At 44.1% G+C, this 22,039-nt stretch overlaps 1 protein-coding gene across 1 annotated transcript in view; it reads right to left on the reverse strand.

Moving 5' to 3' along the window:
• The window catches only part of NHS (NHS actin remodeling regulator), a gene marked incomplete at its 5' end in the record, with an annotated part of 254,050 nt that overhangs the window by 113,296 nt on the left and 118,715 nt on the right, over positions 1–22,039 (reverse strand). The gene's annotated exons all lie outside the window — the stretch shown is intronic.

A 22,039-nucleotide genomic window follows, 5' to 3' on the forward strand; every position in this document is an offset into this window, starting at 1 on the left:
ATTTACTACAGTGCAAAATAACTACCAGTATAATATGCTTCCAAACAAATCTAATATGGACATAAAATACACACCCACATATACCCCCCTCCTTTCTTCTTTGGGGCCGTTGAATGGACTGTAGCTGGGTGAAAAAATAAAGGCTTTTCCTATGTGCAGTTTCCACAAAGTTCACCCAGTAGAGCAGTGGGGGGATCTGAGGAGTTCTGGCCAAAGCGATGGGTATGACTAAGGCAGGGAGTGTTGACAGCCTCAGTGCCACAAACCAGATCACATCAAAATACACTTGCCCACTGCAGAGAAGACCTTGTCTCTGAAATGATAGCCACTTGACATCTTCTGCCACCTTTGCACATCTGAAGAGACAGTCAGCAACTGCCTGAAGGCCCAGTTTTGTGAACTGGGGTTTTATGTCTAAATTCATCCGACCTAACATTAGACATGTACGTCAGAGGCTGAGGAGAGAAGTACAGTCATGTTGGTCCCTTCTGCAGCTTGATATGAGCCACTTTAAGAAAGCATCTCAGGTCTTAAGCAAAGGGTGACCGCACCGCTCATTGGGGACCTCATGTCAGGTGGGACGAACGCAGGTCTTACTGAACGAGTCTCTTTGTCTAGCAGTACTTTTTGAAGCTGAAAGGACTGGGAAATCCTGGATGGGGAAATTGCATCTCTTCACCTACCTAAACAGGAATGTCAAAGGTGCAAAAGGGCTACAGTAAATCTATCTTTTTTTTGTTCCTTGGTTTATTCTTCTTGGCTATGGTCTGCATTTCTTGGAAAATTCCTCCATCTCTTTGCTGGCAGATCAGTTCTACACTTGTCACACGTGCTGCTTTAGCAGAAGAATAACTTAGTTTTCCCCACAAAGTACTATGTGCTACAGAGTAAACATTTCTGACTTTTTTTAAGCAGTAAAGTCTCTTATTCAACCAGTTTAATAGTATAAGTGATTCGCTTGTATTAAAAAAAATAATCAAGAATGTTTTCCTTCCCGATATCTCTCACTCTTTTTTAATCTGATGTTTCAATGGTTTCAGGATCAGGGAAGTGGTTATTTTTGACATAATATTTAGAAAGACAATGTTGCAATAGTATTCTATACTAAGTAAGTGCTCAAATGAACAGAGCTTATAAATGATTAATATAACAGCAGTGAGATAACTCTGGCAAGTACATCTGGTGTTTGTTAACTGAAGATTATTTCTTTTAAAGTTTTAATTGGGCCATGTTAATTGGATGCTTTCGTTCAGTAGACATATTTCATATCACAAAGTTAAGCCAGGTTTTGTTCAGTAAAACTGTAAACATGCAATTAATTACAGAAAAACATGGACCCCTCCTGACACTTGGAAAACATGAACCCTGAAAGTCATTTTCATGGGGTTTTACTCCCTAAAATCATGGGGACTCACATGACTGAGGTCTTGTATAATGTTCTGCAAATTGGGTGATGTCTCTGTAATCATCATGAGCCTGCACAGCACCTGTCAAGAGCCCTTCTTGATACAAATACCTTGCGTACTTCAGCAGGAGTGTCTCCATGAGAAAAAGCTGACAAGAACAGGGCTGTGATAGCCCTAGGCTTCCCTTGGCTCTTGGAGCAGAATATTGCGTTGCCTGCATAAAGGAAGGCAGCAGCTCTGCTTTTGTGCCAAGAGTGTCTGAGCCACTCAGGAATGGCTCTGCCAGTGTTTATCAGTAGTCTTTGCTCATAGCACAGTGATCAAAGCCAAGAGGGTGTTAACACACAGAGGACAAGAGAAAATGTACTACCATGTCACCTAAATTATCCAGAGTAAAACTGGAAACCATCTCTTGAAAAATACTGCCAGAAAGTCTACACATGCCCATTCTGCTTGGCAGGTCAGCTAGTTAACAGCATGGGGACTGGGTCACTGCCAGTCCCATCTTCCCTGGAAATAATGGGTAAATAGGAGAGCTTCCCATCTATTATGATACATTTTCATCGTCTTGAGTTTCAGCTTTTTAACTTTTCCTCCCTCCCTCTTTTCCTCCCTCCCTTCCTCTCTCCCTCTTTTCCTACCTCCCTTCCTCTCTCCCCTCCCTCCCTCCCTCTTTTCCTCCCTCCCTCCCTTCCTCTCTTCCTCCCCTCCCACTTTCCTTTCCTTTTCTTCCTTCCTTCCTCCCTCCCTCCCTTCCTTCCTTCTTTCCTTCCTCTCTCCCTCCCACCCTTCCTTCCTCCGTTCCCCTCTCCCTCCCCCCCTTCCTCCCACCTCTCTCTCACTTTCTTCCCCTCCCCCTTCTCCTTCTGTCTTTCCAAAATTAGCTAAAACTATTGCATAACAAACACATACAAAGCCTATTACAATAGAACCACTCACTCATCCTTACCTGTGGAAGCTTTCCAGAGCCCTGTACAAGTTCCTTTCATAATGAGAGCACACAGTGTTGTGAAAGAAGATGAGAAACCACAAGAACAATTTTATTTATGAGAACAACTTCTACTTTAGTTTTAGAAGAAGGACAGGTTTTCATATATAGCTATGATGTAGAACTACATAAAATATGTGTATATTGTACTGAGGTACACACTGTCAGCACTGACCAGAACACTGTCATTTTATGGTAGAATGAAATTATGATCGTACAGAAGTACGTAGTGCATTGTGTAGGTGTGATAATACTTCTACATGAGTGGCTACACAGTTATATGGAGAATAACTATATGTTGTCTATTTTCATTACATGGTAGCCATAAAGCTCATTTGCACTGAATTAAGTAAGTTGTTCTTGTTACAGATTCATGCCAGCAGGAGTTATGATTGATTAAAAGTAGTTCCAGCCATGATCTCCTCGAGTGCATGTCAGAGGTCTGCAGCTGAGTGCCCATGTAAATTAGAGTACTACAATTTGCCCTTCATTAGCCATCAGGTTTTGGTTTGAAATGCCCCCAAGGAAACTATGACCTACTCTATGATCTGTAGAAAACACACGTTACTCCCATAGGCCCAGTTCAGGGCAGTGTTAAGCACAAGCCTTGTTTTAAGTTAGTGGATACACTGACTTGTTTCAGCACAATTACTCATGAACTTAAAGCCATGCTCCTGCACGTACTTGCTGAATGCAGAGCTAAAAGCTGGATCAGCCTGAGAAACCAAATATATGCTCCATGATCACTTTTGGACACCCAAAGGCGCTTTTTTTTCACATTTTAACTTGGACAAAAAGACAAATTACAGGCATTTTCAAGGGACTAAAATCCATAATTACTTCATTCTCAATACACAACGTGTCTTCCACATTTCCAGCAACAGCCAAGCTAACTGCTTGAGTGCTAAGGACCTTGGGGAGTCACAGCTCTCTGGCAGTACCATGGTGGAAAACACACTAAGACTACGGATGTAGGACTCCCAGATCATGAACTGGGTGGGAAACAGGAAGACTCAGAGCCCTTAGAGACCTGGTTGAAGAGCTAGGTCTGAAGAAGCCAGAGGAACCAGCTGGCTTGGGAGTCTTGAAACCATGAGGTTTCAACCTCTTTCTTGGGCAGAGTATGCAGTGGGGATTTTCTGGAGCTGAGGATCTCAAAAGCCCCTGTGCTCCCCACTTTGTTGCCATCTTCCATGCAGAATTCTAAGTTACTGTGCAGGTGAGCTGGCAGCAAGCCTATGAGGTTTCTGAGAAAACCTGACTGGCAGGAAAGTTCTGAAACCTGCCTGACAGACAAGGTCACATCGGGGCCTGGGGAAGAGAGGGTGACTGGCACAAAATCAGCTGCAAGGAGCATGTTTCCATATGATGTTTTACGTCTGAAAAATTCACTTTATTCTAAGAAAAAAACATTCTTCTGGAAAATTTCTGTCACCTCTACTGCAGGCTATCATCTGCCACAGTCTTGCCTTCAGACTTACAGAATTGGACCAATGTTTACTTGCTGCAGAAAGTCCTAAGTGGAGTAATTTCTGCAGCAGATTGTTTCTCCAAGCAAGCTTTATTTGGCCATGGAAAATGATACAGTATTTAGCTCCACCACAGTGCATGCTATGTCAGATCAGAAATACGATAAAAGGAGAATATTCCCATAACACAAAATACTCTGTCTTGAAAATAACATCTGTGGGATATATGGGTTATACAAGGTATCCTAGAGCTATCAAATAACCAAGTGGCAGCAGCCCTGAGACTCCACTCCATTACCTAGACCTTCCTTTTCCTCCACTAAGTTCGGCATGAAGAGCTCCCCTTACCAGGTTGTAGTGGTTAAGAAATACCATTGGAAAGAAATTTGTCATCCAAATGTTAATAGGCTTTCAGCCACTTCAAAGCTGTTCATTTCTAACAGTTTTAATTCTTTTCAGCCACTAGCTGTCTCCCTGCCAAAGCCAAGTCAAATAGTTAGGAAGTCATTAGAAAAGTCTTAAGATATGAAAACCATGCCTCAAAGTCCAGCTCTTCTGCAGCCTCTCACGGAAGACAGGGATGCTACTTTGGCATGGTTTCAGCCCCTTGATCTACCTGAAACACAACTACAGAATCAGCCTGACTCACCTTCTTTGCTTGATTGCATCCTCAGCCACTAGAAGAGGCTTTCTCTCAGAAAGCAAACAAGCAAGTACCAGTAGAGCAGCAGCCACAGCTTTCATGCTGGCAACTGAATAACAAACCAGGCGCTTCAGCAGACCTGCTGCAACAAAGTCCTGCCAGATTTTTAACATCTTCAGGGATGCTGCTGTGCACCAGCGTTGCACAAAAGCTTCGGTGCTCAGTGGCAAGTTCAGTCCCAGTCAACTCTCCATGCCATGAGTCAGCCCTCACCCCAAGGCCAAACGATGTGTATTGGTTCATGACTGCTCTTGATGTGGGGTCCAGCCATTTCCCTGCCAAGAGAAATATTTGGCTTGTTTCTGACTGGAGCCCTGAATGCAAACACACCTACAGCGTGGGTGAAGAGCGGAGCCATGCCCCAGGCAAAGCAGGGAGTGAAGCAATCTGACAGCATAAAAACGCCCAGTGAAGTGTATTCTCATTTTTGGCCCATCTTCTCCAGCAACCTTATCTTGTGTTGCCATACAAGCTGTAACTCATGCCAAGGCTCAAAATTTTCACACTTCTAGGCTTGCTCTAAACAGAGTCAGGCATCCTGATGGCAGCAACCCCTGTCCCAGCAGTGCCACCATGCACATCACACTCCCTGGATATTTCACATCTGCAACATGCCAGCCCCAGCTGCACCAAGGACAGAGGGCACCCACACTGCTGCCATTATCTTGGCTGCGAAACAGAAAGGGGCCCCTTCCTCTTCAGTGGTGGAACATGGCATTTGCTGCTGACGTATGCCATCCTCTCACTGAGCCACACCTCAGCAAACAGCACAGGGGTGTGCAAAGTAAATCCTGTTTAAAACACACAGCCTTACATGATTATGCAGAGACGGTGCATTGGAAACTGTCTACCAGGTCCTTTTACTAAGCCCATTTGCATCCTAAGGCACGCTGTCATCAAACTTGGCATTGCAAAGCAGAAACTGGCAAGGACCAAAGACAAGAAGCATTTGCCTGCTGCAAGTATTTCCTCAACACATCCCCCCATTTTGCATTGCAGCACAGCAGCAAACAATTCTATCGAGCAACCAAAAATTGCTCAAATTACACATATTTACCCCTACAGTAAGTCAGAATGAGAGTTGATTCACTCATCACTCCAAAGAAACTGGATGGAGTGACTAATGTGAAAATGATCATAATTTTCCCTGCCCTTAATTTTGAAACTGAATTTAAAAACATACAATCTGATGATGGCAAAAGATGGGTTGTAAATATTTTGATATGGCAGCATGAAAAAGGAGGCTGAGTGTTAAAAGCCACCGCAGCAAGAAGCAGGAAGGGATGCTCTTACTGTACTTGCAATCTTCACACGTATTGTGCAGCATGAAGAAGATACTGTCAAAATAGAAGAAATTTGGTAAATAGCAAAATGAGCCAGGGCTAGAAAAATGCTTGAGTAAAAAGACTATGAGAACTACAATTGCTGCTTCAGAAATGGCGAGAAGATATATCTTCAAATTGCAAGTGCTGTAAAGTGTGAGTGAAAAAATAGGCTGCACCACAAGGAGCGGACACAGAAATTGCTCTCTGCAGCCTTACTTTGCAGTTTGGGTCAAGCAAAAGCTTTTGGAGACAAGCAAATAAATGCTTCCAAAGAAAAACACTGAGGAGAGATGAAGTCAATACAAACAACCTGACATCCCAGGCCATGTCCCACAGGGCAGGGATGACACAGCCAGAGGACACAGTTGTCCCTAATCTTCTGGGAGATGAAAAGCTGGTGAGATGTGGGGAGAGGGGCAGGGGGGCCGTTGCTTCCTTTTTGCCTGCTCTGTTAAATCAAGATACTGGCTCCTCCAGCACAGTGACTGTGACCAAGAGCAATAAATCAGTGGGAGGAGAGCATGGACCACTTGCATACACTGCGGCAGTACAGGGCCCTACTAGGGCCCCACCAGCCATGTTTCAGCTCCCCTCCCTTGCCTTCTGTTGCAACAGCAATGCAGAAAGGGTGGCTTTGGAGAAAAGTGGGAGCCCCCAGGGCAGGGGTGTGCAGCTGGTCGCTGGGGCTGCTACGCGGCACTTTTGGGCAAGAAATACACTTTGCACAGAGAAGCAGCCATGGAGAACGCAGAGGAGGCAGGAAGAATGGAGTTTGCTCCTGCTCTCTGGCAGCTCAGTCATGGGCTGCACAACAAGGATCCATCTCCCAGGTTTTGAGGATCCATTACTAGACTCTGGGAAGAACTAAAACACCCTCCTGCTACTACCCACATGCTTCTATTGGCAGATTTGGAAGAGGCTGGTTGAAAATTCCCTTCATGTGGAGGCACAGGCATCACTGTCTGTGAGCAGTGGAAGTTTTTCAGGATTTACTGATGTCCATAAATGCTAGGGACAGATGCTCACGGTGAGCATTTGGCCCCGAGGAACAGTACAGCAGGTAGCAACCTTTGTCCCAGACCAGGACACTGTGATGATAACTTCTATGGGACCAACAAATGTATACCAGTGGTGTAACACCATAGAATCATAGAATAGTTAGGGTTAGAAAGGACCTTAAGATCATCTATTTCCAACCCAACTGTCATGGGCAGGGATGCCTCACCCTAGACCATGTCACCCACGCCTCTGTCCAACCTGGCCTTGAAGATGTGAAAGTCATCAACTCCGTGCCCTAGCTCTGGATTATGGTACTGCTTTGGAGGTGCCCTGGGAGACGACACAAGGTTTCTGTCTTTCAGATGACTCTGCTTTTCCAAGCAACGCAGAGGAACAGCTACAGCCAGCACATGTCTGGGATCATGTGTTTGCAGAGCTCTTTAAAGGCTTCCTAATGTCATCCTGACCTGTAGGGAGCCTGGTGTTTCAATGCCAACTGCAGTAAGTGTACCTGTGTTTCAGATAGGCCTCCAAACAATCTTTTTTTGTGTGTTCTAATTTAAGGGGAAAACATCTGGTTGCTAACGATGCTGTTGTCATTGGAAACATAATTAAGACTTTTGTTTTCATAAACTAAAAATAATGGTGAGTGCTGTACAAGAGCCTGAAATCTTTATGCTGTATGTATAGCAGTCATGATTTTTCTAACGAGATGGCTGTTTGAAGTGTGTTTATATGTCTATAAAGGGAGCTAAATAGCATGTATTGATGTTAACTGCAGAGCTGACAAGTTGTTCTACCCTGTTATTACATTGCCCCCTTCCACATGATCAAAATTCATAAGCGATCTGAAAAGTTGTTTTGTTTGCTTTTAAACAGACTTCCCTCAGTGGAAGAAAGCTCACTGAGATCTGCAACTAAGCTTGAGACACAGCTCATCAAAAGGGGGTGCTTTCTTGTGGCCTGCTTTTTGGCCTTGAAGTGGCTCTTGGCATCCTGGAAGTGAAGCAGATGAGATAGAAAATGCAACACCTAAAACCTATTATCTACAAAATCCCACACAGATTGCCACCTACTTCCAGGAAGGGTCAAAATCAGTTCTTTATCCAGTCCTCAAAGGACAGGAAAGGGTTGGAGAGGCCTGGAGTTTTTAAAGGCCATCACCAGCTGTAAAACCAATACAAATAAAGGGCTTAGCTCTAGCTCGCTTCCAGACTCCCTACAAAATGGGTCTCCTGACACTGCAGCAACACCATGGCTGCAAGAACTCAGCTGACATCTACAGATCTTGAAAAAACAGCAGGGCAATGCACGGAGGTTTCTGGACACACAGACAGACTAGCACTGGGGAGGGACAGTTTGCTCATGGCCAACTGCCTCTATGGCTGCAAGTCAGATGAAGAACATGATCACAGCCAAAAATTCAACACTCTTGAGTGTCATTCTGCAACTGGGAGAGGGCAAATGGACCAGCAGACAGGGATGGCAGTACTGCTAACATCAGCATAGTTATGCTAATGGAAAACCTGGGATTAGGAAGCAGTGTAGGTTGTGTTTCATCTGCATGCTGAAGAGCTGCAACATACATAGAACGCATTTCCATGTTGAAAGCTGAAAGTCTCAACTGTGTCACATAAATACATAATCTGGAGCATTCAGACATTTGTCAAATATCCAAGGTTTGCAACAGTATCCCAGCTGGACATGCTGGTCTCATGAGGCTCTCAGTCCACAAAAAAAAGGAATTTTTAGGTCATTAGTAGGTAGCTACAGGAAGAACTGCTGAAGTGCAAGAATAATTATCAGGGGAAAAAGATGGCAAAAGGCCACAAGAGAAAGTGAAGATTTTTACTGTTGAGGAAATGGGAAACTAAGACTTCCTGCTTCTTGCTGGACTAGAAGTACCAGAACTTTGCTTCTCTCAAAACATGGCAGAATTTGTGCACTTTGTCTTGTCTGGGACATTGTGTTGACAAAAACAAGCACAGAAAAAGGGCAGAGGAAAGAGCTACCCACATGTTTTTCACCAGCTGCAGACACTGACTGCTAGGTGACACACTCTGCCAGTTGTTTTGTTTACTGCAGCACGTTTGCCCAGTAATGAAGTTCCAGGAAGATTATCCTACTAATACTGTAAAGGTATTTTCCCTGGTTTGCCCAGCCCTAGTACACCGCAACACATTGTCAATTATAGACTCAAAGAATCATAGAATAGTTAGAGTTGGAAAGGACCTTAAGATCATCTAGTTCCAACCCCCCTGCCATGGGCAGGGACACCTCACACTAAACCATGTCACCCAAGGCCTCATCCAACCTGGCCTTGAACACCGCCAGGGATGGAGCATTCACAACTTCCTTGGGCAACCCATTCCAGTGCCTCACCACCCTCACAGTAAGGAACTTCTTCCTTATGTCCAATCTAAACTTCCGCTGTTTAAGTTGAAAAAGACCGGTCCCAACACCAATCCCTGAGGGACACCACTCGTTACTGGTCTCCAGCCAGATATTGAGCCATTGACCACAACTCTTTGCGTGCGGCCATCCAGCCAGTTCTTTATCCACTGAGTGGTCCACCCATCAAATTGACGTCTCTCCAATTTAGAGACAAGGATTTCATGTGGGACAGTGTCGAACGCTTTGCACAAGTCCAGGTAGATGACATCAACTGCTCTGCCCCTGTCCGTCAGTTCCGTAGCCCCATCATAGAAGGCCACCAAATTGGTCAGGCAGGATTTCCCCTTAGTGAAGCCATGCTGGCTGTCACCAACCACTGCCTTGTTTTTCATGTGCCTTGGCATGCCTTCCAGGAGAATCTGCTCCAAGAGTTTGCCAGGCACAGAGGTGAGACTGACTGGTCTGTAATTCCCTGGGTCATCCATTTTCCCCTTCTTAAAAATGGGGGTTATATTTCCCTTTTTCCAGTCATCGGGAACTTCACCTGACTGCCATGATTTTTCAAATATGATGGGCAGTGGCTCAGCAACTTTATTTGCCAGCTCCTTCAGGACCAGTGGCTGGATTTCATCAGGTCCCATGGACTTGTGTACATTCAGGTTCTTAAGATGGTCTCAAACCAGACCCTCTCCTACAGTGGGCCTAGGGTCTTCATTCTCACAGTGCCTGTGTCTGCCTTCCAAGACTTGGGTGGTGCGGTCAGAGCATTCACCAGTGAAAACTGAGGCAAAGAAGTCATTAAAAACCTCAGCCTTCTCCAAATCCAGGGTAGCCAGTTCTCCTGATAGCTTCTGGAGGGGGCCTACGTTGTCCCTAGTCTGTCTTTTATTCACTACGTACCTATAGAATCCCTTCTTGTTATCTTTAACATCCCTAGACAAGTTTAATTCCAACTGGGCCTTAGCCTTCCTCACCTGGTCCCTAGCTTCCCAGACAACATCCCTATATTCTTCCCAGGCTGCTTGTCTTTGCTTCCATCTTTTATAAGCCTCTTTTTTCCTTCTAATTTTCCTCAGCAGCTCCTTATCCATCCAAGGAGGTCTCCTGGCCCTCCTGCTGCACTTCCTCCTAGTTGGGATGCAACACTCCTGAGCTTGGAGCAGGTGATCCTTGAATATCAACCAACAGTCTTGGGCCCCCCTGCCCTCTAGGGCTATATCCCGTGGAACCTTACTGAGCAGGCTCCTGAAGAGGCCAAAGTCTGCTCTCTTGAAGTCCAGGGCAGTGAGCTTGCTGCACGCTCTTCTCACTGTCCTCAGGATCTTGAATTCAACCATCTCATGATCGCTGCAACCAAGGCTGCCCTGGAGCGTCACATTTCCAACCAGCCCTTCCCTGTTGGTGAGCACAAGGTCAAGCATGGCACCTGTCCTTGTCGGCTCCTCTATTACTTGCAGAAGGAAGTTGTCTTCCACACAATCGAGGAACCTCCTGGATTGCTTGTGCCGGGCTGTACCGTCCCTCCAACAGATGTCAGGGTGGTTGAAGTCCCCCATGAGAACAAGGGTCTGCGAGTGTGAGGCTGTTCCTATCTGTCTACAGAGTACTTCATCCACAGATTCCTCTTGATCAGGCATCTGTAACAGAACCCACAATAATGTCTCCCATCGCTGTTCTCCCTTTAACCCTGACCCACAAACTCTCTGTCGACTGCTCACCCGTCCCCAGACAGAGTTCCATACTCTCCAGCCTACCCCTAACACAAACAGCAACTCCCCCTCCCTGCCTGCCCGGCCTGTCTTTTCTAAAGAGCCTGTAACCTTCCATTCCAACACTCCAGTCACAGGAGCCATCCCACCATGTTTCTGTGATGCCGATTATATCATATCCCTGCAGTCGTGCACACATCTCTAATTCCTCTTGTTTGTTCCCCATGCTACGAGCGTTTGTATAGAGGCACCTGAGCCGAGCTCCAAATGAAGCCGGCTCATTGGCTGGAGCGGCTGGAATATCTCTGCATTGCTCCACGCATTTATTACAGGTGCTGGCAACTGACTGTGTGTGTTGGGATGGAATGATGCCCCCCTCCCCCAACACATCTAGTTTAAAGAAACCTTGACCAGTCTGGCAAGCCTCCTTCCAAAACCGCTCTTCCCCTTCTTTGTCAGACCAGCTCCACAGCCCCCAGTAGACCTGGTCTACTAAATAGCCATGTCCTATATATAGCTTGCCCCATACAGTCAATGGATACAGACTGAGTGGGGTTTTCTTTTTCCTTCCATTGGAGAGGACTTACTTCACAGGAATGTTTTCTCCTCATTGCACCCGCCCAAGCATGAGGCTATGTGACTACAGATGCCAGCTGTCCAGGGACCGCAGCTCTGACATAAGCTCACATGCACTTCAGGAGTGAGCATTCTTTCCCTCTGTTTATTTGCAATCCCTGAGGAAACACAGAACCCCCGTGTTTAACATAATCAAAGATAACATCCATCTTGTGTGCCATGAAGGAAACCTATCCATTTCATCTCTCCTTTGATACAAACACAACAGAATACTGAAAAGTGTCAGGCTGAGAAGAAACAGATCACAGTGGGATGCTGGTACAGTTATAGTGGAGAAAACACTTTCATTGTGTATATCCATATGTACAAAATCCTCTGTGATAAATCATACAAAACAAGTAAGACACAAACCACTGGAGGTGCAAAGCACACCTACTTGGTCTGAAGGAAATTGCTCTGCTGATTGGGAAGCACAGGGGAGCTGGGAGTTCCTAGAGATTCCCTTTCAAGCTAAACAAGCTTTAGCATGCCAGCAAGGGCCACTCTTCTTTCCTTCTTTTGCTCTTTAGAAATGCTTAGATGCTTTTTTGGCATTTGGGTTAAAAACTGGCTTCCACATGTGAAATGAGAAGACATACCCATGCAAAGTGATGAGCATGTTCAATTCCTACTGACAGAACTGGCTTTTAAAATAATACATTATCTTTGTTGACTGATAAATGTGCTGGATAGATAATATAACCTATAATATAGGTTACATTATTTGAGACTAACATGTGAGGAAGTTTATTGTACCATAATCCAAACAGGCAGACTTAAGGTTAAATGCTATTGTTTGGTTTTTGAGAGATTAAGTTTAGGAATTTACCATTCTTTTGATGATTTGTTTTTATTTATTTATATAATGTGTCAAACTTAAAGCATATCAGTACATGCAGTCAAACAAGATACTCAGTATACACACAATAGGGTGATGGAATATACACACAATAGGCTTGTGGAAATGATGACAGGTTTGCTTTTGTATTCAACAGGCATCCACCTGGTAGTGCAGCACAGATCTTCCATTCATTCATTCATTCAACTTAGTTTACAGAAATACAGATGAATGATGCTTAGCTGTAACCAAACTCATGCTGTCTTCTATGGCAGGAGCTATAGCAACCACTTGTGTACTGCCAAGGGTTTGGCTTAAGACACACACCTACACTCTGAAGCAGAGATCCACCAGTGGGAACAAATGGAACAATGCTCCCTCTCTCAGTCTAGGGAGACACGCATACAAGAACATGACAGGGATGTCCAACAAGGTGGCTTAGCTCTCAGGCTAGTTGACATGGCCATGTCCCATTGAAAGGAAGGCTCTCCATGCCTCTCTGAAAGTGATGCTCCTATGCATACCCCTCCTTATGTACACAGGCTCTCCTGGCAGAAGCAGGGATGATGGGGAATTGTTTGATCTGGGCAACACAAAAACAACATGAAAACAAACAAAAGGCCCTCCGCCCTGTTTCTTCTAGGTCAGTGAGCAAGCACTGTTGTAAAATTCGGACTTAATGTATAAACTGCCACTCAGCTGTTCTTGATTGTCCAGAATGTGTCTCTGTTTAAACACACAAAGCTCCACCTGGTAACCATCACCAGTCTGCTGCTTCATCTTATGAACGAGTAACTACATATAGAAGCTCATAGGGATGATGAGCTTGGCTTGTCAACATGGCCCCACAGCTCCCTCAGAGAGCCAGCCAGACAGCCACAACAATCTGTTCACCCACTCAAGGAGTCATCTCCACTGCTAAAAGGGAACAATATGTTAACCTTACCAAAAGGCAGGCTCTCCTTTGCTCAGGAAGCCAGATCTCTGGACAGCATTAGCAGACAGCATGTTTCAGACACGCTGAACACAGCGTGTTTCATTTTAGTAATAACAAGGAGTGACCAAGGGCAGAATGATTTAAGTGGGGTGAGCCAAGCCCAAAAAGGTTCAGATTCACATTCAGAAGTCTCAGATCTAGACTTTAATACATGTTTCACAGCAACCCACCTCTTCTTCTCTCACACACATATCTACAGATGTCTACAGCTTGCATCATCATTGTAATAGAAATCCGTAAGCTGTATTTTGGGTTCACACTCAGACATTTGCCTGAATGGGTAACAAAGTCCAACCTCCAGTTCTTCCAGGTTCAGCAACCTTCCCCTGTCCTTTCAGAGGCTGAATATCACGTTCCTGCACCAATTACTTCTGAGTTGACACGAATCACTGTCATACCTACCGTACTTTGAGGAGGGTTTGTGGAACAAAACCCACCCCAACCCTATGCTCACAAAAACTTTTTCTTTTTTCCAATAGACTGCAAAAACATCAATCTGTCCTGATTATGGCTCCCAAAAATGTCAGTCTGTTGTAAAAGTGGCAGAACAAGACAGGTCATCTCCATGTTCACACTGATGCACAGACATGTATTTTTTAAACACTACATTTTATATAATTGTAACCGATTGCATAAACACCTAACCTTTGTTTCCTCCTAAACTTTGAATTGAAGCTCATGCTCCCTGTCACAGAAGTGGACGCTCCCATTTTCCTCTCACCACCAGTGTATGACAAAAGCTTAGAAAAACTGGTGGCTCTGGGCACACTGCACTAGTGACCCAGACTTTGAGGTCCTGTCAGCTGATGAGACAGACACTTCTCTGTATAGCATACCCCTCTTTTAACTGCACCCCCACCTCCATTCTCCCATGTCGGGAGCTGACAGAGACCCACACAAAGGCTTTTGCAGTCTAAGTCCACACACTATTTTCAGAACTTCACAGAGCATCTTCACAGTGGCTCTGGTGAGTGGCAACCATGTTCATGCTGGCGTGAAAAGAAGAATGGGGAAGAATTAAATTGTTCAGAATAATGTGATTTTAAAGATAAGTGACAAAGGGCAAGCCTCACTTTTTTTGTTTTGTTTTGTTTTGTTTTGTTTTGTTTTGCAATTTGGCAGCTACTCTTCTTTCAAGATAAAGGATGACCACCATGTTAATAAATCATGTTTGGTCTACTCTCTCTTCCTGTTAGAATGAATTCAGTCACTGAAACTGAATCACCAGTCATCCCAATGCTGTGGATGGGGAATCTGTTAATAACTTTTAAAATGACATTTTGTTTCAAAAATCAGACCCTAAGCAATTCACAGGATTGGCCTGAACAATTCATAACACATCAGGATATCTTTTTGTTTAGCTTCTTTTTTTTTTTTTTTAGACACTGGGGGATGTATTTTCCAACAATTCCCTGCAACTCCAGGTGTCTAAAAAGTTAGAAGAAATCTTTGATAGCCATTACGTTAGAAGGAACGGAGGTTAAATAAGGTTAATTCCAAATAAGAACACTTAGTAGTGTTGCACACAATTGTGGCAAAATGTGTAAGTCCAGGACCAGGACTCTGCCCACACGTAACCTACAAATTTCATTTGATTGGCTGTCATATATCATTTTGCATCAGACAGCTTTTTTGGCTATATTTATGGTGACAAATGGTCACCTGTGCACCAGACACTCCAGGCCTTGGCTGTTAGAAGTGTGAACACATGCCTATTCATACTCTAATTATTTTCTTAAAGCACCAGTGGTATATTTGAAAGAAAACAAAATGGTTTTAGCTTTTTTGGTTGCAGGGAAAAGCCTCCACCCAATAAGCTAAGAAATCTGAAAGAAAATTGTTTTGTAAAAAGTATATCATAACCATGGTAAATTTCTGGTCCTTGAATGACAGGTATTGGCAGAAGTGATGCAGCCAATTTGCTGCCAAGAATCCTGACTCCTATGATGAGATTCATGAAACACCTATGGCCATCAAAGGATGAAGTGATAAATAAATTTTCTTGTTAATACCCACCATGCACTTTCTATGAGATTCTGCTCTCCAGTTTTCCATTGGCAAAGAAAATCCACTGTGTTTAGAACACCACAGTGAGTGCTGAAAATAATGAGAGAAACTCTAGCAGCATGTCTTGAACTTGTCTATGTGGAGTTACAGATGTGGGAGAAGAGGACATGTGGCTGGTGCAGCTGGTGTGCCCAACAATAGGGACACAAAAAGCCATGCAGGAGCAGTCCTGGGGAGCCTGTGCCACAGCACCCCCGTGTGTCTATGATGGGGGCAGACAGTGACCCACATGCCAGCCATGCCCTCAGCCCAAAGCCCAAGGTAGGCAGGTCAACGTCACAGGTCTGCACCACAGCTCCAATGCTCAGCACTCTCCCCACTTTCTACAAAGCCATGGCATGTTTGATGTCACATTGACAGATGCAGTCCATCAAAACACCGTATGCTCAACTCAGCACGAAGCATGCAGGACCAGAACTTTGTGTTTCTTTGCATGCCACTTACTTTGGGGCTGCCACTCAGATTCCCAGGAACTGAGGTGGTGACAGACAGGCAGACAGACAGACACACACTTTAGTCAGCCAACAACCAAGCACTGCAGAGAGGATCTTGTCTGTTTTTAAGGAGTGCACTCATGAACACCCTTCTCCAGAAACCAGTCAATAGTAGCAGTGGCTTTTAAGGCTTTTGCCTTTCCGCGCAAAACTGAAGTTGTTACACATTGTTCCCTCACAGCGGAGTTTGCAGGAAAGCTTTTATGGACTGGCTGTTCATCAAAATGGTAGGCGAAGAACAGGGAGGAGCCATGAAAAATACTCATTTCTAATAAATCTGAGATTGTTTCACAGCCCTGAGGCAGACTCATGTTGTTTTTGGCGGGCACAACATAAAACGTAACACTGAGTCTCCGACTCATGAGCAGTTTCCTGCATGGGCTGTGGATTTGCTTTGTCTTCTGTTATTATTATTGTTATTAGATGGAGGTTGTGGAAAAGAGCATAGGTGCATGCAGAGGGGTGAAGTGGGAAAAAGTTAATCTGTCATGTCATCACTCTTTTAATCCAAAGCACAGAAACTCAGAGGTTTTTATAGTGTGAGGTCTGATAATGATAGTACAGCACCACCTGAACAAACAGTCTGTAGGGCAGAATATACCACAGTGAGTGGGAAGCAAGCAGTCCTCCGCCTGCGCTCCCCTCCTGCTCTGAGAAAACTATCTGAGTGAAAAGGCGAACGTGGTGAACACCACAGCACCCGTCCCATCAGCTGGGCCAGGGCACACAGGCGAGCCCAGCATATAATCAAAAGTCTTCCTCACAAGCTCCCCTTTTGGAGACAAGCACATGTCTGAAGAGGAATGGGCCTGTTCAAAGTGTTTAATGTTTTCCTTGCATCAGTGTTTACCAAAAAAAGGTCAGCAGCAATAATGTTTCTATAACAACTAGCACCTACAAAGGGGAATGACCTCAGCTTGGGCCATAGAAAGATTGGGTTAGAAAGTACTCAAATGGACAGATACTCTTAAATCACATGAGTCTGAGGAAATTCATCCAAAAGTACTTAGAGAAGTAACAAATACAATGATTAACAGGCATGTTAGTAGTCATCTCTGAGAACTTGTAGGTGGCTGAAGGTCCAGAGGCTGGAAAAGGGTTAAGCGTGAATCGTCACTTTAGAAGGGAGAGGAAAACAGGAGCAAAAAAGCACTAAGTAACACCATGCCAGAGGAGGCTGCCCATGCTCCAGAGGACAGGAATACAATTTAAGTTGGAAAAACAGTCTGAAAATAACATACTATAACTCAGGTTGGGTAAGGGAAAGCTTCTATGTGAAGACTGGAAGAACTGTCTGCACTAATACATGATAGAGAACCACTGAACCAGCAGCAGTTGTACAGGAGGGGAACCTGTGGATTAGAGCAGAGCACAGGGGCACTTGTGTTACCTGACTTAACCCAGGTCTGCTAGCTGATACAGGAAAGGAGACTTCAAACAGGGCAGAGATGCTCTTCCATGCACACAAGGAGGCAAGTATAGGAGGAGAACACCAATGAGGGAAGGTGGGCCCAAGTGGGACCCAAAGATGGACAAAAAGCCTGGGGCAGAAACGAGACAACAAACTGAGGATGACGGCCAGTGTTAAATGAACTCGAAGCCTGGTGTGTTGCACTGTGTCCTTTCTCTACTCAGTTCTTTCATGACCATGTATCCCAAACAACTATCTAATTTCATCTCTCTCCAGGATGGATGAACAAAACAGATAGGGAATTTAGTAAGCCCAGTGCAAGCTAAACAAGATGCATATTAACTTTATCAGTCCATCACTGAGTTGTTTAAATTAAATGCTAATCCATCCTTCAGCTGTTTCAATCTACACAGTATACTTCTCAGGGCAAATCTTTGAATTGGCTAGAAAAGTGTGCTTTATGCATTTATATATCCGTATGCTATCAGCAACATCACTAGTGGCATCATTGTCCAGACACATCATCAAATCAGTACATTCAGGGATTTGGGGCTTATTTGTTTGGAAAGCGAAGGAGACAAAGAACAGCAGACCAGAAATTAAGAAAACACAGTGCTTTAAATGCTTCCATGGGTGGGTTTTGTCTGAGGTGGACTGAAGAATTAGCAGTTAGAAATCTTGTAGGAGCAGCTGTGCCATGTCATTGCAGAGTAGCTGCTGCAGACATCTCTGCAGCACTGGCTGAGAAACAGACAGCCTGCACTTCAGGACTCTACATAAGGGGATCTGCACCACTTATCATTCATGATGATGTGTCTGACGTGTTAACATGAACAGAAGCAGCCACTTCATCAAGAGACACTACTGTAACCCTGAGACTCTTCCCAATAAATCTCTGCACTGTAAATTAGGCCACTATAAAAAGCTGGGGTTTTACAGGAGCCACCCAACATTCTCTCTCTGACTGCTAAGCTCCTTGTTACTCATCTTAGTTAAGAGGAGAAGAGAGGTAATACTGAGCCAATATGGGTGAAAAGAAGTGATCTTTAGTTAAAGAAAAATACCCAAACCACCACTCCTTCTTTAACTCAGACATTATACAAGTGAGAAGTCAGTGCTTCTTTCACAGACAGCTAAAGGTTGAAATACATAATACTGTCTCTAGGTCACCCCACTTGACCCCACAAGTCATCCCACTTATTTCAGGTCACCATACCCTGAAACAAGACCATTATTAGAAAAGGGTCTGGATTTGTAGAAAAGCTCTATAGGAATTCTGTAGTTTGATGTGAAGCTCACAAGGCTAAGGAGCTGGGCAAGCAGCATCACAGAATTTGAGAAACCAGGTAGAAAACCCCCACAATTTTGGCATGAAAACCAAAAATAATTGAAGGGACAGAATTTTCTAATGGTTTAATGGAACACAGAGAGAGTGTAAAGTGTGAAAGTTCTTTAGATGAGTCGCAAAATTAGGCAACACAGAAAAATAAGATGATACCCTCAGACATATGTGGCTAACAGTGCACTCAGCTCACAGTCTGAAACTCCCCTTGGTGCAAACTCAGCTCAGCTGGTTTCACTAACCCAGCAGAGATTCTTAGGTTATTGTGTCTCACCTCCTGTGCACCACAGGACAAGGAAAGCCATACAAAAGTCCTTAGGCTTAGGTTGCCAATGTACACCTAGAAATAAAACCAAATCAGACCCCTAACTGCGTCTCTTACCCTCTTCCACATCAAACACAAGACCTTTCACTACTGTTGAAAAATGCAGGAATGCTTTGTTCCCTAACTTTTTTTTTTTCACTGATCTATGACACAACATGAAATCAGGTATTTGTAGCATCAATCCAGAAGTTATAAAATTATCTCTTCTATTATTGACATTGCACCTGGATAACCATCTCCCTACCACAGAATTTCTCTAACAGATATGACCATGCCAGCAGCCATGTTACTGCCCTCAAGTTATAGAATCATAGAATCAACTAGGTTAGAAAAGACCTTTAAGATTATTAAGACCAACCATTACCCCAGGACTGCCAAGACCACCACTAAACCATATCACTGAGCGCCTTGTCTACATGGTTTTTGAACACTTCCAGTCATACTTCTTTATCTAGTATTTTGCATATGGGTATGGATTTCCTTTAAAGGCATAAGGGTTTTTTTATTTGGTGGGAATGAAGCTTTTCCTATCTTCTCTCCAAAATCTGAGGAAAATCTTTTAATCTTTTTTTTTTTTCCCCCAACGTTATTTTCTGTGCTAAAAGATGAAAGCAATAGCCATGACTCAACAAGGTATTTAAGAACATGCCTAACTTTAAATACATTAGTAGATCGACTGAGTCCATTAGAATGAATTTCGCATTCATGGCTGATAATCTACACCTTGATGAACCAGGTTTAAGAGGCTTATTATGATGTGTACCAAGTATGTGCAGACAAGTGCAGATGTACATGAGCTCCCTACAACCAGAGACATGAAACAAGAGTCAGACATTTTCATGATCCAGTATCTGTTAATCAGCTCATTCCTGAAGATTTATTTTTCCTCTTACATAGTAAAAGATCTGCAAGACCTTGCAAACTGCTTATAGCTGAAAAGAATCAAAGCATGACCCTGTGGCACATTTTTCGCTCATCCCAGCCTTATTTAATCCGAATATGTGTGAGTCAACAGCCAACAGTGCAGTCCTCTTGAATGCCACTTATGGACTTGAGATTTTTTCCCTTTAGCTTCTTGATGATTATGGAAGCTTATCTATGCGTGGTCCTGCTTCTTCCACAGAAACTGCTGGCTGTATCCTGCAGCCTATTTCGGTTACAGGAACAGCTGCTCTTCTCTTTCCTGCTTCCCCAACTTTTTCTAAATTGCAGGAAGGTTCCTGTGGTATACTGGTTCTCCCAGCACTCAGAAATTGCTTTCAGTGCCACTGAGTATCATGTCTAAAATCTATCCATAAAGAGAAGGAGAAAATGGAATGGAATAAACCAAGCAAGAAACAAAAAATGCTGTTAGTGATGCTGTTTAATTTGATCCTCTCAGGAAGTGGCCTATCCTAGAAAACAAACCAAACCAAAATAACCCAACCCAGTGAAAGAAAACATTCATCATTCCCCAGATAAGATCACAAAACGAGGGGGAAGCTAGGCTGTTCTTCAGGGCACAAGCTGCAGTCAGCTGGGAGGAGCAGGGCAGCAGATAGCAGTATGGGGTCAGGTTTCCAGGACAGGCATACAGTGGGGCTGAGCTGACTACTGTTTGCCTTTGCACTGAAAGCAGTGCTGGAGACAGCTGTGAGCCCCGGCACCGTGTCCTCTGCACCCAGGACTTCCCCCAGGACTCCCTCCTGCACCCCTTCACAGCACACTCATCCCTGCCAGTGACAGCTTATGTCCAAGAGGCTCCCCCGTCTTCAAAGACCCCAACTTTGTGTTTTATAGGTCTGTTTAAGGCTTGAGGGGAAATCTAGGGAGAAGGCCTATTTTTTTCCCATTTTTCTTGCCTTTCTCCTCTGGTTTCTGGGGACTTGGAGAAAGAGCATCCCTCCTGTCAAGGGAAAGCCAGCAAAGAAAATTATACCATCTCGACTGACAGGATTTGAAAGAGTTTTGGCTAAGAGATAGCAGCAGAGAGGAGGAGAAAATGGCTGTGCCCCTGGTTCTATAGCTTGTGCTAATCTCTGGAAATTCTTGTGGAGCTGAGCAGTGAATTAGAAACACCTTGTCCACTGCACGCTTTCCAAATGCTCACATGGGAATAACAGGTAAGGTAAAGAGGTGAAGAAACTGCAGCAAGAAACCTAACTAAAACTGCCCCAGCCGAGTACGAAAATAATGCTTTCCTCTCCACTGCTCACCCAGATGTTGGTTCCAACAGGATCTGGAAACATTATGGTCTTATAATTTTGAAGGAAATTGTTCCAGTGTGGCCTAGAACAGTCCAGGAGCAAGTTCAGTGGCTGGGTGTCACATCTGCTGTTAGCTGAGTGGCAGAAGATTATCTTCTCAGTGAAAGTACACTTTTCAGAGTTTTAAATGCCAAGCTCACAACCACTTACCCTCCTTTCCTAAAAGATGTATCAATTTGAAAAATGGCATGGTGTGCTGAGAAATGACCCCCTGATCCCACCCCAGTGAAGGGCTATGTTTTACGGGTGAATTGTCCTTGAACAAGCAACTAGCACTATCCTCTGTGAAAGGAAAGAGACTGCGTTGAAAACTAACATTAAACATTTAAACATGCTCAGTACTACTGTTCTGTTTCCATTTATTCGTTTCCCTGCTCTCTTCTTACTTGTGCATGCCCATGCATAGAGTTGGCAAACTGCACAATAGAGTCTGTCATAATAACAGAATCGGCACTCACCTTCCTCTCAGCTACAGAGGAGATGGTACATCTTTTACTATTCCTTACCCTAAAGCTACCAGAACAAACACACCCACCCATTGTCTCTAAACAGGGCCCAAAAAAGTGATATGTAATCATATACGCTCCACCGTATATAAGTGCTCCATGTAAGTGCTCCAGCGGCAAATAAACAATTTGGTGCAAGACAACCTGAAAAGGAGCTGAAATTAAAAAGGATATTTGATGCTAACTTCTGGGATTTTCCCCTTTA

This window comes from Psittacula echo (genome assembly GCF_963264785.1).
Source record: "Psittacula echo genome assembly, chromosome: 3".
NCBI lineage: Eukaryota > Metazoa > Chordata > Aves > Psittaciformes > Psittacidae > Psittacula > Psittacula echo.